This window comes from Ovis aries, chromosome 3 (genome assembly GCF_016772045.2).
Source record: "Ovis aries strain OAR_USU_Benz2616 breed Rambouillet chromosome 3, ARS-UI_Ramb_v3.0, whole genome shotgun sequence".
NCBI lineage: Eukaryota > Metazoa > Chordata > Mammalia > Artiodactyla > Bovidae > Ovis > Ovis aries.
In genome coordinates this window covers 22,486,620-22,501,062 of record NC_056056.1, presented here as the reverse complement: position 1 = coordinate 22,501,062, position 14,443 = coordinate 22,486,620, and positions in this window count along the sequence as shown.

Here is a 14,443-nt window from a genome sequence, read left to right as displayed (position 1 = left end):
GACACAGGTCTGATCCCTGGGTCAGAAAGATTCCCTGGAGTAGGAAATGGCAAGCCACTCCAGTATTCTGGCCTGGAAAATCCCATGGATGGAGGAGGGTGGTGGGCTACAGTTGGACACAAATGGATACACACACACACACACATACACACACACACACACACAAGGATGGTTAGTATCAGCTGCCTGAATAGCAGCATTGGTACTGAAGTCCCTTTTCATTCTTTTGCTCTTTTTTAGGGGCTAGATTTGTTTTAAGCCAAATGTGATTCCTGCAGATTTAATTCCTGGTTTGTAAGCTAATTTTCAGCAATGGATTTAAGATCTCTAAACAAAAGGGCAGTCCTTCGGAGAAAAGATTACAGCCTCCAGTAGTAAATAAATAATGAGCTTGGGACTTGAATCTATCAAGGATTTTCTCACCAAATCAAATTGTTTTCTGTTCTGTGTTTTTTATACTTTGCTATATAGAAAACCCTAGATGATAATCCTTAGAGAAAAAGTAGTTAATAACAGAGTACAAATTTACCTAGGTTCAAGATCAGTTAGAAACATATTATTTTAAATAAATGAGAAAAACACTAAAACCCTTACATAAATGTTTCAATTATTTTTCCTATTTGTATTTATAGCTGCAATGTTAAACTCAAATATTCAAACTGCATAAGCATTTAATAGAATTTTGTAATATTTTTCTGTTCTTATTATTCATTTTTACATGTATCCATTCATTTGTTGTTGTTGTTGCTCAGTTACTCAGTCATGCCTGAATATTTTTGATCCTGTGGACTGCAGCACACCAGGCTTCACTACCTCCTGGACTTTGCTCAAACTCATTTCCATTGAATTGATGATGCCACCCAGCCATCTCATCTTCTGTCGCCCCCTTCTCCTCCTGCCTTTAATCTTTTCCAGCATCCGGGTCTTTTTCAATGAGTCAGTCAGCTCTTCACATCAGGTGGGCAAAATTTGGGGTCTTCAGCTTCAGCATCAGATCTTCCACTGAATATTCATGGTTGATTTCCTTTCAGGTTGTCTGATTTGATCTCCTTCTAGTCTAGGGGACTGTCAAGAGTTTTTTTTCCAGCACCACAGTTGAAAAGCATCAAATCTTTGGTGTTTAGTCTTCTTTTATGGTCTGACTCTCACATCTGTACATGACTACTGGAAAAAAAAAACATCCATTCATTTATCTACCATATATTAAATATTTCCTGTGTATTGAAGCCCTTGCAAATCTGAGAAACTGAGGAACAAAGAAATCCTTGCCTTTCTAGCACTCAGATGTGGAAAGAAATACACACCTACACAGACACATCCCATAATTATATTATCCATAGACTTTTCTTTAATTTGGAAGCTTAGAAGATGCTAATCCTGGGAGTCAAGGAAGACTTAAAAGAGGAGGTCATCTCTATGAAGATTTTGAAGAAAGAGAGAGTGTTTGATTAGTGTATAGAATTAAAAACTGAGGAAATCTATTCAGGTCAAATGCTATTCAAAGATCAATGACAAAATAAGTATAGAAGGATAAAAGGCAAAATCAAGAAACTGAAAATTTCCACATGAGAGGACACCTATGATAAGCCAAGGAAAATGACTGTGTGTGTGGGCATGCCTACATATGCATGCGTTTAATTTGCAGCAGTGAGTGAAAAATCAAACTTTTTATTAGAAAACCAATATGGTACCATTTTGGGGAATGTTGTCTAGGAAATACAACACTGCTAGAAGATAGGCCAGTTTGAAGCTGTCTTAAGATTCTAGGAGATGCTATAATAGGAATGTGGACCAGGCACCATACATTTCAATCTAATTAGTTCTCTTATGTTTTTTTTTTTTTTCCTGTGTTTGTGATGCTATTCTGTGAAGATGATGGATGAGAAGACCAGAAGGAGCTGGAGAAAGGACATAGTGAAAAGTTGTTTAGATTTGTGATCTTAAATACTCACGTTCAGCTGTTTTCTTCAAAAGATTAACAAAACTCATCAGATTACAGAAAATAATCAGATAACAGTGATACTTAACATTTTCTGTGTACTTTCTGTGTCAGGAAACATAGATTCTCTCCCTTGACTCTTTTCAAGTTCCTTTAAGCCCTATTCTTGAGGAGACCTCAGCCTTGGCCTATGAAAACTCCAGATGCTCAGCAAAAAAAAATATCACCTAGTCCCTCCTTTTGCTCACCTTAAAAAGACTTAAATGCTAATATAGCTTCTAATAGCTCACAGTTGTGTTTCTAGGATGCTGCTATTTTTTCCTTAAAGTGCCCACCTACCTGAGGAGGCTCAAGGCTACTAAAAGCATTGTTTATTCCAACTAACTCCTCATCATAGGTTTTAAACCTTACTTTCTTAAAACATTTACTAAAAATGACTTAAAAATGTAAATCTTATCTCTGTTTCCCTGAGATGTATATATATTTCCTGTAACTGAAGAGTGTCCTAAAAAACCTTTCCTTTGAAACGTGGTCATCACTGAGGATAGGGCCTCTGTCTCTCAGACTCTCCAGAATAAAATCCTGACTCCCATAATCTCCAGTGAATTGATGCAGTTGGTTTGTCAAATCTCATATCTACTTAACAGCTCTGTAAGTTTTCACTTACTGAGCACCCCAGTTCCTTCCTCCTATTCCTTCAGTCTCCCTTTAAAATGCATGCATAGGGACCTCATTGCTCATCTCAATTCAATTCAATTCCATTCAATTCATGCTGGACTCTTTCCCCTGTTGCAACACTGTATTTGCGATTAAAATCTGCCCTTTATCACTTAACTAGCTTTGTTTGTCTTTGACACAGATGTCCTGACAGGTTTATGCAATCATTTTTACCTTAGCTCCTCATAATCACACCCCACAAAGTAGTTGTTGGCTTCATTTTCTATTACTATTACCTTCTGTATGTGAGCCCAGTTCACTAGGCAATTAAAGTACATGGAAAAACTTTTAAGCCTCAAAGAACTAAAATACTTCAAGTCTCAATTCAATTTAATCTGGCAACTGAAAGAATATGCTTCTGTGAATTCCTAGTTTAAGATGGCCATTCCCAACAGTGCAAAAAGCAAAACAATGTAGCTATATGACTTCATTACTTATCATCTCCCAGATTCACTGAGAGGAAGAGCATTAGGTGTGAACAGAGGTCCTCTTGGGAACACGGGCTCAATTTAACCCTTTGGCACATGATTCAAATGCTTTTATTTATAACCTGATCTTTTTTCTGTGACACAAATTGCTCCCAAATACTTTTTCAGATCTCACAGTGCAGTTGTCCCTCCAGTTACTATACATTACCTGTTCTGATATTTTCCTTCTCCTTATAATACTACTAGCATAACATTGGTGCCCCTTGACAAGCAATTAGAAATTGAGTGTGTGAAGTTCAGGTTCTGGCGGACCCTCTGCTCCAGTTGGCCAGGTCTCAACTCGTCTTAGCTCAGCTCACTTTTTTGATCATGAGACCAAAATCACTTCATAGTTTTGTCCCATTATTTTGTCTATTGCTCCGTAACTTTTATTATCTATATACTTTTCTCTGAATCTACCATTTGTTGTTTTTAAGTTGCTAATTCATGCCTGACTCTTTGCAACCATATGGACTGCAGCAAACCAGGCTCCTCTGTCCTTCACCATTTCTATGTGTTTGTTCAAATTATTCATGTCCATTCAGTCAGTGATGCTATCTAGCCATTTCATCCTCTGTCACCCTCTTCTTTTGCCTTCAACCTTTCCTAGCATCAGGATCTTTTCCAGAGCGGGCTCTTCTCATCAGGTGGCCAGAATTTTGGAGCTTACTATTTTACTCAATTTTCTTTCTACTGACTTTGTTCCTTAACTTTCTTTCTCTAACACATGAAGCCATATGTTAGTTTTTCTCATATGTTAGAAAAGTAAAGTTATCCCTAATGCACTAGTACAGATCAGAAAAGTGAGGTATGAAAGTAAAACGAGACAGGAGGAAAGAGAAGAAGAGAAACAAAAGAAATGAGAAGAAAAGGAAGAAAAGCCATACCATTTCTGGTGTGAAATATCTAGGTTACTGACACATAAGTTACAAATTAAAATTAATCAATCATGGATACTTGGAAATTAAGGTATTTAATGTGTGACATTTGTTTGGATTTCCCCCTTAAAAAAATTGAAATATCAATATTTTCACATGTAAAATTTGTAAAGCTATTCCCCGGTGGACTTTCAGTGACCTAGAAAGACTAAAGAAAATCAATTTAGGCAGAAAAAGAAGAATGAAACACATAGACACTGATCAAAATTTTCAGTCTTAGAAAATTCCACAAGGTCTTAAATTATTTCCATAGACTAAAATGATCATCGAAACTTCTTAACTGAACAGTGATAAACATTAAGAAAATCAATTACCTAAAACATAAAATACATGTGGATATGGATTTGCTGTCTTTTGAGCCCTTAGCCCAGAATGCAATCATGTTGGAAGCTGACAAGAAAACAATTGGACCAGAACAAATCCATTTATAGGCACATTGAATACAGAAGGATATAAAAATATTTGCAAGCAGTCAAATATCTTAGCTTAATCATATCCATTTACAAGTACATACTTGTGTTTCCTAAGATTCTGCGAATACAACCTTGAGCATCTGAGCCACCCTAATCTCCTGGGAGCCACAGGGTCTTCAGCGGTGACTGAGAGACTCTTGTTATTCCATTTGTGATGGAAAGCAAGAGATGCAAAATATAGAAAAGGGGTACATGATGAAGATAGTACAGAGACTATATGAATAAAGAGGAGACAAATTGAAGGATGAGACAAGAAGAAGAGAATATTTCTCAAAAGCAGGTGATGAAATGTCACAGGAGCATGGAAGGCCAGCAGATCTTACATCCTGTGTTCCTCTGGCAGTTTAGCCAACAAGGAGTACACCACTTAGCCACTCTGAGTCTCAGTGATTCCCATCTGTGGTGGGGCAACCTGCTTTACATTTTAAATCAGTCATAATATTCAGAAGCAGTAAATGTGTACCTTCCTGCACGATGGTGCTATTTTAGATCAAGGATGGTTACCTACCAAAAGCACATTTGGACTTTTCATTTTATGCTGAGAAATCCATATAGCTAAAGGGCTGGCTGGCTCTCTGTACTGTTTGCTCTTGATTCTATGGGATTAAATCAAGTATGAAGACTAAAAGATTTGTTGAGAGGAAAGCACTTAATTAAGGATCAGGAGCTGGGGGAGGCTCATTTCCTTTTACTACCTCTCCCAATAAAGGGGTCCTTACTCCTTTATGCCAAGACCTCCCCCTTTATAGAACCAATCTGTCCCCACAGATATGTGCAATCATTTAACACAGTTTTCTATTTGTTAAGAAGTCAATATGGTAATAATTATAGACCAAAGCTATTTTTCCAGCAATAAAATCCCTTCTTAATATAATCAAGAGCTCTCCAACATTCAGAAAAACTAAAAACTGGAAATGATTTGCTTGGTAGGTATGGCTGCTACATAATTAAAGTTATTTATGAAAAAGTCAGAGTGACTGACTGGTAAGGATTAATATTTAATTAATTAATTAGACTAATGTTACCTCCTTCATTTATTAAATCCTGTTCTAAGTTATTCTTACAATATAGTCAATGATAATCCTTGCAGAAACTTTCAATTGTTTGAGCTTGTGAGCCCTAATGATCTTCATGACCTTCTCCTTTCCATCTAGTCTTGGGAGCCCTCCCACATACATGCTTGCAGGTAGACTTACTTAGGCTTAAAGCTGGACTTGTTATCTTCTGATGATCTGAACCAATGAATTTAGATCATTCTCTTGTATTTCTTTGAGTATGAAAGCCTAATCGTGTTATAATAATTGCCTACCATACCCCATCATTAGCCTGGACTCATGGCTCATTCCTTCTCCTACTTGGTTTTTGCACCTCCCTCCTCCAACTCATTTTCCCTTGTCAATTTTCATCACCCCTCTCAGTTACACTGGGCTTCGCAGGTGGCACCCTTGGTAAAGAACCCACCTGCCAAAGCAGGAGATGTAAGAGACTTGAGTTCAATCCCTGGATCAGGACAACCCCCTGGAGGAGGGCATGGAAACCTACTCCAAGATTCTTGCCTGGAGAGTCCCATAGACAGAAGAGCTTGGCTGGCTACAGTCCATAGTGTCACCAAGAGTGCAGAGTCAGACACAACTGAAGTGATTTAGCACACAGAGTACAGCACACTCAGTTACACCATGCCCTCTACCCCAGTTCTGGATATTTTTTCTGCTCTTGAATTCAGGAAACTAAATATAGATTAAAGACACCAAAAAAGGAACTCTAAACTACCTTATTAATTAGAATCCCTGGAGAGATGCTTTAAAGAAGAAATGATGTAATGTCATATGCTGATGTTCTCATGATCATTACTCTGACGTCCCAAGTGTCTCCTCATGGCACCTGTCCTCCTGAAAGTAGAATTTTGTCTTAATTTTATTGACCTAGATACTGAAATGTGAACCCCCAAACTGCTCACTTTTTCTTGCAGTAGAGTTAGAGGCCAAGAGGATATCTGATGACCTGCCAAACGGTCTTCAACTCTCAGGGCGAAAGTATACGTTCAAGTGTTCCCTTGACATCACTATGACTTCCACTTGTGCAATCTCATTACCTTTTAATTTCCTGCCCTCTGCCCAGTACCTGGTGTCTCAGAATATCTAGCCTTGAGTAAGTCATGCCAACTTCCCAGCCTTTTAAGTATGTTTTTATGAGACCACACTTCCATATTGTACATTCGGAAAAACATATTTAATTTGCTTCAGTCTGTCAGAAAAATGAGACATTGAATTTTTTTCCCTGTTAACCCTCTACTTGAAAGGGTACCCTGAAAATGACAACTGACTATTTCATACAACTTTACAAAGTCTTCCATTACAAAACCTTTGGCCTGGGTGAATTCAAGCAGGATCCTATTTAAAGTCATTTTAAGAAAATAAAACTCTTATTTCCACATGGTGTTTAGGTTTTAAAATATTGGTATTTTCATCCATGATCAGTTTGCAAAAATTATTCAAATTTCATGAGACTAGAATAGGAATTTGACAATAATTTTAAATTTTATTAACTGTCGATTTAACTTTTCTGGACATGATTTATGAGGGATTCATCAAAACTTCAAGTAAAAGTATCTAGGAAACACAGATATAAAATACACTATAAAAGATAGGAAATTTGCATGAACTCCAAACATATAGTATTGGAGAAAAAGATAAGATGCTACTTCAAGGACACCTTTATTTATTTTCAGAAAATAAGAAGAGTATGAATACTTCACCCATATTATATTAAACTTATGAGACTTATGTAGGTTTAGGTGGCATTCTGCTGGCCTAAATCTTATTTAATTTATATTCTTTGCAATCTCATCACATAATATTGTAGTGAATAAATTCAGAAATATGAATTTTACAAGAGATTAATCAAAATCAAATTGTATATTATGTGAACAATTGTATATTATATATGTAATTGTATATTATGATTATATACTTGAGGAAGGTATTCTTGTTACTATATGCCCTGCTGATTTTTATCTAAATCTATGATTAAATGTTATAAATTAGAAGATATTCCTAAAACTAAGAAACCAAGTCTAAGAGGTAGAATAAAGGATAAATTCCCATATTTAGGAATTTAGTCTAGGAGGTAGAACTAGGGATAAATATGATAATATTACTCCATCTGGAATACTTAGGAAAACATGGAAACTTGTTGTGAAAAAGGCTTACATTTCAATATATTTAATATGAATGAGGCATGCATATGCTATTTTAACAAAAAATAAAGAAAACTGTCTTTTATTTTAAATAAGGCAGATGGAAATAACCATGTAATGTACCCCACTTTTATATATAAACAAGAGCCATGAATTAGATTACTTGAAATACAGAAAACACACATCCTCAAGGGCATTGGAGAAATCCAATTCTATATGGGATTAGCTTTTTAAGAAAGCATTGTAAAGGCCTCACGGGTCTCACACTTCACTAAATTCAAACTTCTAATGCTCTCATTTCAATTTTGCCAGATGCAATAATAGATCCTAGGCTAGGAATATGCTATATAGAGCAAAATATAAATATAAAAGTATACTAGTGTGCTGTAAATTATAGCTGTATTGTATGGGCAGAAAATGTTTAACCTTTAATATGGAATATAATTTAAAAGGAGTAACACAAAGAGGAAGAATAAGAAATTATTTTATGGAAAGGAACAGAATTGTTTCCTAAACAAAGGTCAAGTATGACTTTATTTTTTGTTTGACAAGGCAAATGATAAACATGCTACCCTTTTGTCTTTGAAAAGCAGTTCTATATTTAGGTCAGTTTTAGGCATTTTCTTCTCATTTCCCTTTCTTAGTAGGCAGACTTTTCAAGAAAGAGAAGTCAAGCCTTTGGAATGGATGTCCAATAATTTTATTACCAATCAATCATTTTACTATTATTTGCTTTCACTCTACTTTCCCAATATATAGCACAGTTGGTAAGGTTTCCTACATAGTAACCATCTGTGAAAAAATAATAGCATGTTATTATGGAAGTAGTTTGGCTCTTGGAGTGTATTAGAATTGAATCTTTTTTTAATCTATGTTTTTTTTTTAATTGAAGTATAGTTGATTTACAATGTCATGTTAGTTTCAGGAGTATATAGATTATGTTATGTATGTATATATATATACTTTTCAAATTATTTTCCCTTATAAGTTATTACAAAATATTGAGTATAGTTTCCATACTATGCAGTATGTCCTTGTTGGTTATCTACTTTATATATATATACACTTTATATATGGGCTTCCCTGGTGGCTCAGATGGTAAAGCATCTGCCTGCAATGCAGGAGACCTGGGTTTGATTCCTGGGTCGGGAAGATCCCCTGGAGAAGGAATTCCATGGACGGAGGAGCCTGATAAGCTACAGTCTATGGGGTCGCAAAGAGTCAGACACGACTGAGTGACTTCACTTCACTTCACTTCACTTTATATATATATATATACTTTATACATATATGTACTTTATACATATATGTACTTTATATATATATATCTGTTGTTGTTTAGTCATTCAGTAGTGTCTAACCCTTTGTGACCCCATGGACTCTAGCCTGACAAGCTCCTATGTCAATGGAATATTCCAGGTAAGAATGCTGAAGTGGGTTGGCATTTCCTCCTCCTGGGGATCTTCCTGACCCAGGGATGAAACCCACATCTCCTGCATTGCAAGTGAATTTTTATATACCTGAGCCACGTGGGTATCCTATTATGTATTATAGTAGTGTGTCTATGTTAATCTCATCTTCCTAATTTATCCCCTTCCAACCCTGAATATGAATTCTGACTTAGCCTTTGATGTCTTAGTAATTAACCTGATGGATCTTCAGCTTCATCCACTGCAGGTTTACAACTGTGGCTGTGAGAAATAAAAGCCATTTGGTAAGTTGTGGTCACAGAATTAGATGCAAGATGGCAGTTTTGGTATCTGAAATTTTTGTTATTTGTTTTTCCTCTTTTAAATTCTTATCTTTATGCAAAATTGAGATTCCAATAAAGATTAAAAATATTTTTTTTCTTTCATTTCAGAAGTAGCTGAGAAGTTGTACCTTTTATTTACCTATGGTGGCCTTACCATAAAATCTTTCCTATTTCAGTTATTTCTAAAATATTATTCAGTTCATTTCAGTCACTCAGTCATGTCCAATTCTTTGCGGCCCCATGAATCCCAGCATGCCAGGCCTCCCTGTCCATCACCAACTCCCAGAGTCTACTCAGATTCACGTCCATCGAGTCAGTGATGCCATCCAGCCATCTCATCCTCTGTCGTCCCCTTCTCCTCCTGCCCCCAATCCCTCCCAGCATCAGAGTCTTTTCCAATGAGCCAACTCTTCGCATGAGGTGGCCAAAGTATTGGAGTTTCAGTTTTAGCATCATTCCTTCCAAAGAAATCCCAGGGCTTATCTCCTTCAGAATGGACTGGTTGGATCTCCTTGCAGTCCAAGGGACTCTCAAGAGTCTTCTCCAACACCACAGTTCAAAATCATCAATTCTTTGGTTCTCAGCTATTTTCACAGTCCAACTTTCACATCCATACATGACCACAGGAAAAACCATAGCCTTGACTAGATGGAGATTTGTTGGCAAAGTAATGTCTCTGCTTTTGAATATACTATCTAGGTTGGTCATAACTTTCCTTCCAAGGAGTAAGTGTCTTTTAATTTCATGGCTGCAATCACCATCTGCAGTGATTTTGGAGCTCCCCAAAATAAAGTCTGATACTATTTCCCCATCTATTTCTCATGAAGTGATGGGACCAGATGCCATGATCTTCGTTTTCTGAATGATGAGCTTTAAGCCAACTTTTTCACTCTCCTCTTTCACTTTCATCAAGAGGATTTTGAGTGCCTCTTCACTTTCTGCCATAAGGGTGGTGTCATCTGCATATTTGAGGTTATTTGTATTTCCAAATCAATTTTTGAAACAGTGTGGATATTAGCTCAAAAACTCACATTGCTATATAATTTTCACTCACAGAGGAGGTCCAGAATAAGCACTCAGGGTCAATTCATTGCCACCTTCCAACAACTTGGTGAACTCGAAACTGGGGATCCATGTTCTAGACCAAAGACTTTTTCCAGTGTAACCCAATATCTATCATAGTTTGAATGGATTAACACATTGTATCCAGACAACTAAACGCTACTCAGTCATGAAAAGGGATTGACTACTTAGATTTGATGCTTTCACATTGTGGTGCTGAAGACTCTTGAAAATCCCTTGGACAGAAAGGGGATCAAACCAATCAATTCTAAAGGAAATTAACCCTGAATATCCATTGGAGGGACTGATGCTGAAGCTTAAACTCTAATACTTTGGCCAACTGATGTGGAAACCAACTTATTGGAAAAGACCCTGATTTTGGGAAAGGTTGAAGGCAAAATGAGAAGGCAAAGGATGAAGGAAAAAGGGGCAGCAGAGGATGAGATGGCTAGAAAGCATCACTGACTCAATGGGCATGAGTTTGAGGAGACTTTAGAGTTAATGCAGGACAGAGGAGACTGGTGTGCAGCAGTTCAAGGGATAGCAAAGAATGGGACACAACTTTGTTACCGAACAACAACAACTGATTTATGTACAACATTGATTCTAAAAGCCTACCTAAAGTGAATATTGCTCAGTTGTGTCTGACTCTTTGTGACCCCATTGACTATACAGTCCATGGAATTCTCCAGGTGAGAATACTGGAGTGAATAGCCTTTCCCTTCTCCAGGGGATTTTCCCAACCCAGGGATTGAACCCAGGTCTCCAAACCAGGTCTCTCACATTGCAGGCAGATACTTTACCCGTTGAGCCACAATGGAAGCCCCAAAGCCTACAGTTCAGTTCAGTTCAGTCACTCAGTTGTGTCCAACTCTTTGCAACCCCATGGACTGCAGCCTACCAGGCCCCCTTGTCCATCAGCAACTCCCGGAGTTTACTCAAACTCATGTCCATTTTATTGGTACTGCCATCCGATCATCTCATCCCCTGTCATCTCCTTCTCTTCCTACCTTCAATCTTTCCCAGCATCGGGGTCTTTTAAAACACCTACATGCTAAGGGAAATTAGCCAGAAGGCAAAAGAACTGTATGTTTGAGTGTTATGAAAATCATGGAAAAGCGTAAATACTAGGACAAATATGTTTAGCTATGCTCACAGGTATAAGATTGATTGTTAAGTTGATGATAAAGTGCCATAAAGGAAGTTTTAGGGATAGTGGTGGAACTATCCTATTCATTGTTTCTGGTGGTATTTTCATAACAATATACATTTTTCACAGTATAGAGGACTACATACAAGAGAATGACCTTTTACGTATAAAATCTTATAAAGCTGACAAAAATAACTTCCTCTTGCAATTTAAACAAATATTTAGAGAATAAGGGGCAAATATTAAATTTTAAATGATGTGTATACGTGCTTGGGCATGAGTGTGTCTATTTGACTGACAGTAATTAATTGTTTTATTTACAAACACAAATAAGGTAAAGGAAAAGTGCTTTTTTAAGGTAATATGCTAAGCTGCTAATTTTTTGGCAGCAGGACTATGTAAAAAAAAAAAACTCATATGGAAGAAATCAAATAAGATATAAATAAATGGGTAGATATTCCAGGTTCATTGATTACAAGGCTCAGTGTTGTTTAGTTCATGTTTTCCCCATCTGATCTATTTTTTATTACAATCCCAAATAAAATCCAATTTATTTTGTGGTTATCAACAAATTGAATCTAAAATTTTAACAGAAAGGTGAAAGAACTATAATATCCAACACAGTATCAAAGAAGGAAAGCAAGGTTGAGTAATTCACACTATTCTCTTTCAAGTTTTGCTGCAAAACTACAGTCATCTTGTTTTCTAAAACTGTTCTCCAATTAAAGGTATGAGAGTTCCTTGGAGAAATGACTGGTCTACTAAGTAAGGACATTGAAAAGATGGTCATGGAGTATTTTCTATGTCAAATTTATCAAAAATAAGAAAATCTGGAAACTATTACTGATGAGAAGAGCCTAAGGAGGTAATGACTAAATATAGTGTGGCATTTTGGATGGAATTCTGTAAGAGAAGAAAACAGCATGTTAAACAGAAACTAAGAAAATCAGAATAAAGTATGATTTTAGTTAACAATAACGTGTGTCAACATTGTTTTCTTCACTGAGACACATATATCATACTAATACAAATGTTTGATAATCAAGGAAAATGCAAGTGAGGGATATTGGAAATGTGTAATATTGTCACAATTTTTCTATAAATCTAATTATATTCTAAAGTAAAAATAATTAATACAAAAGAAGACAGAGACAAAAGACTACAGGAGCAAAGTATGCATGGTATAAACAAAACAAATATCAAGATGGTAGACTTAAAACTAAATCAATCATTAACTACATTAAATTTAATTGCATCTAACTTCTTGGCCTTTTGGCTAAGATCAAGTGGTTGCTCAGACAGAAAGTGTCTGTCTACAATGTGGGAGACCTGGGTTCAATCCCTGGGTCAGGAAGTTCCCTGGAGAAGGAAACGGCAACTCACTCCAGTACTCTTGCTTAGAAAATCCCATGGACGGAGGAGCCTGGTGTCCATGGGGTCGCAAAGAGTTGGACACTACTGAGTAACTTCACTTTTTTTTAAAATCTATACCACTCTCCTACAATCATTTCTGTCAAGGTCAACTAAAACTCCATACTAAAACAGTCAAATAAGAAATATTTTATCTTCATAGTACTGAATTTGATACAATAAAATATGAATAAGTGGACCATGTCTTTATATATATATATATAATCTATTGGGTTTTGTGATACTGATTTTTAATTTAGTGACCATTTTATTTCTTGTCACTCCTCTACCAACCTTACAATTATTCGATAGCTACAGAGCTCAGCATGAACCTTCTCTTCTGAGATAACATCCATTTCTATAATTTTCAATACACTTCTATATACACTTGGATTTTTGCCACCCATCTGTTTGCTACCCTGAGTTTCAGAAGACAGCTATCTGATAACTGCACTCAAATATCTTAAACCTATTTTAAACTTCACAGAAATAAAATTGACATATTTATCCACTCCACTAACCCTTAATCTTGTTTTCCCCCAGATTCTCCCATCTTGGTAAATGGGTCAATATCTATTTAGCTATGTCAATCAGAAATCTAGCAGTTATCCTTGATTCCACTTTTCATTTACTTTTTACATTCAATCTGTAGGCAAGACTCCTGAACTTTCCAACATAAATCTCATAGTCATTCACTTTTTCCTTTTTATACTATTACCATGCTAAATCAAGTCATTTTCATCTCTCATGGACCACTGCACTAACCTTTTTACTGTTCTCCTTTTTCTCCATTTCTGGCCACATTACCTTAATTATCTAAAAAAGAAGTTAAAGTTATCTTTTTAAACATAAATCAGATTATGTTAATATCTTGCTTAAATTTCTTCATTGACTTCCTATTCATTAAAATAATACCCAAGTTTTGCAAGGCTAATTTTGTCCACCATTTTTTTCCTTTTCCTTGGTTATTCATTGATTTTTGTTCCTCCCAATTATTATGCCAGAACTACTATAGGGTCTTAGAACACATTAGCAAACCAAGAAGATGACAATCCTTTCCTTTAAGGGACTTACATTAGGGAGCAGTAAAAAAAAAAAAAAAAAAAAACAAGTACACACACCACCTTTGCTGTTCAGGGTAATATCAAAGCAAAAACTCAAAACAGAAACAAAAAGAAACATTTGAACTAAGACTTTCATAATCAAAGGAAAAGTATGATTGTTCCATGACCTTTAAACATTTTGTTGAAACAGACAGTAGTACTGAAACATACACATTACCATATGTAAAATAGACCACTGTTGGGAAGTTGCTGTATAATGTAGGCAGCTCAAGCC